The sequence below is a fragment of the Triticum aestivum genome, chromosome 1D, assembly GCF_018294505.1.
Source record: "Triticum aestivum cultivar Chinese Spring chromosome 1D, IWGSC CS RefSeq v2.1, whole genome shotgun sequence".
NCBI classification, from domain to species: Eukaryota; Viridiplantae; Streptophyta; class Magnoliopsida; order Poales; family Poaceae; genus Triticum; species Triticum aestivum.
This window is the reverse complement of record NC_057796.1, coordinates 287,882,407-287,885,593: the sequence shown is the minus strand read 5'-3', so window position 1 is coordinate 287,885,593 and position 3,187 is coordinate 287,882,407.

Genomic DNA, 3,187 nt, shown 5'->3' with positions numbered 1-3,187 from the left:
ATCCTGAACTACTTACGGCCAAACATAACCCAACTGTGTTCTCCTCTAGAACTTCCTCGAAAAGAGACGATCACGGTTACGCACGCGGTTGGTGTATTTTAACAGAGTTTACTTCAAGTTTACTACAACCGGATATTAACAAATTCCCATCTGCCACATAACCACGGGCACGGCTCTCGAAAGTTTATACCCTGCAGGGGTGTCCCAACTTAGCCCATCACAAGCTCTCACGGTCAACGAAGGATATTACTTCTCCCGGGAAGACCTGATCAGTCTCGGAATCCCTGTTACAAGACATTTCGACAATGGTAAAACAAGACCAGCAAAGCCGCCCGATGTGTCGACAATCCCGATAGGAGTCGCACGTATCTCGTTCTCAGGACACACCGGATAGGTCAAGCTACGAGTAAAACCAGCCCTCAAGTTGCCCCGAGGTGGCCCCGCAGGCTGCCCGGTTCGGACCAACACTTAGAGAAGCACTGGCCCGGGGGGTTAAAATAAAGATGACCCTCGGGTTGGCCGGCCCAAGGGAAGGGTAATAGGTTGTTAGGCAAATGTAAAACCAAGGTTGGGCCATGCTGGAGGAGTTTTATTCAAAGCGAACTGTCAAGGGGTTGCCATAACACCCAACCGCGTAAGGAACGCGAAATCAAGGAACATAACACTGGTATGTCGGAAACTAGGGCGGCAAGAGTGGAACAAAACACCAGGCATAAGGCCGAGCCTTCCACCCTTTTACCAAATATATAGATGCATTAATTAAATAAGAGATATTGTGATATCCCATCAAAGTTCATGATATCCATGTTCCAACATGGAACAACCTGCAACTGCACGTTCAACTAGCAACGCTATAAGAGGGGCTGACCAAAGCGGTAACATAGCCAAACAACGGTTTGCTAGGAAGGGTGAAAAGGTTAGAGGTTTTCATGGTAATTTGGGAGGCTTGGCAATAAGTGGTAGGTAGCACGACATAGCGATAGCATCGAGACAACTAGCAGAGCAATGATAGTAGTGAAATCCAAGGTGACGGTCATCTTGCCAGAAATCCTATTACAAAAAAGAACGAGTCCATGAAGAAGATGAAGCCACGTAGACGAACCTAGCGTAGACGAACGAATCCTCACGATCGCAAAGAAACAGGAACTAACGGGAAGGAGCACAACCGGAAAGAAGCAAACAACATGGTAAATCACACAACACATAACAAGAGATGATGCTCAACCAAGTATGATGCATGACAAGGCTACAGGATGCTGCTCATGGCAAGAGATGATGCATGCAAGAACCACACATCAAAGCAAGTTTAAATGAGGCCGGGAACAACATATAGCAATTCCGGAAAGACCCCATATGCCAATTTCGAAATTGGTCCAGATCTGATTAGAACACAATGTTGAAGTTGTTAAACATCAATTTAAAATGCATCAAGATGATCTACATGGTTTTCTAGTCAAGTTACATCTAAAGTTCGTTTAATTCGGAGCTACGGCCTAGAAGATATGAGCATCACAAGTTAAACATGGCATTGATGCAAAATGCATTCAAACATCAAGAAAACACATTCAAAACATGGATGCAACAAGGTAACATGAAACTATATGCAAAACTAAGCAAGCTTCATATAGAGCACACTCAAAACGGAGCAACGGTCTAACACATACACATGAAACAAGTTTAAAGGACAAGCTGTCCATAACAGCAACTAGGCATCTAGCAAGCATCAAAACAATATGCTACAGTACCTAAACATGAAAACAAAAGGCATGGACATGATGTACAGGTAAAGCATGACAAAACATGAACACTGAGCTATCTCCAGAAATCACTCGAACATGCTCAAAAGGACATTGCAAGATTGCAAATAATAACAGTTTCACAGGCATGGCAGAAATCACTGGACATGGCAGAAATAACATTAGGTTGTGATGTTTAGAGCTATCAAACAGCATGCTACAGGAACTTATCATGGCAAACAAAGGCATGGCATGCTATTACTAAAAGCAATTAAAAAAATACCTTACTGAACTAACTCCAAAGATCAACAGAAAATATGGTAGCACCCATGCAAACAGGGCAAATGATATGACAAAGTGAAAATAACAGCACATGGCAGGAACACGATAAGTAGGCATGTAGGTGAGCTTGTGCCACTCACCACATAGCATTTCATGGAATGTGAAGTCAAGAAACAGTAAGATGGAATAATTATGAAGCTAATAATGGTAAGAGCAAGTCCATAGGGTGCATATAACACTAGTTAAACACATGGCAAAACTGAACTTAATGTTAACAGGCTGACATCAACTATATTTAGCAATTTGAGAGCAAGATTACATCAAGCTACAGCAGGATATAAATGCAAACAATGGCATGGATGGATAGAGCATAACATGTAAAACAAAACATCCTTAGTGAACATCTCCAGATTATGTATATAATTGATGGTAGCATCAATCAAACATAGCAACATGATAATAGCAGTTTCAGCCTAGCAAAACAGTAACAACAAGTACCCTACTTCACGAGCTTGACGCCCTCACTACGAGACTCACAAAAATACATGGATTGCACCACTGTGAATATGTCATGAATATGCTCCTAAAACATGTAGACGTCATGCTCAAAAGATGCACACACAAAATGCAACGAAAATGACAAAACAGCAAGTTATGTTAAACTACCGCAGACAACATCACATAGCACTATTTCAACGATGCTAAGGGCATGAAGATTGATTCAAACAAGCATGGCACAATGGAATTAAATGAAGAGAATCTCACAATAAACATTCTGATATATCATACAACATCATAGGACAAATATGCACAAAGTTACACACTCCACAAGATGTATGAATGATGTGAAATCTCAGGGACTTGGTGAAAATCTCACCGCGAAGAAAGCTGGACGGGGAGGTTCGGGGACGGGACGGTGCAAGCGTGCCGTTTGGATCGGGGGCTAAGGCGACTGGGACGACGATGTCCCAGCATCGAGGTCAAGGTTGACCCGGCGGCCAGGGGTCGCCCGCGCATCGGCGGGAGGCGGAGGAGGTCCGGCGGGGTCGTCGGTCACCGGATCTGGGCTGCGCCGGCCCAGATCGGGGCGGAGGACGGCGGGCGGCGGCGTCCAGGCGAGGCGCAGAGGCGCGACGCGGTGGAGCACTACGGGGCGGCGGCGCGAGGCG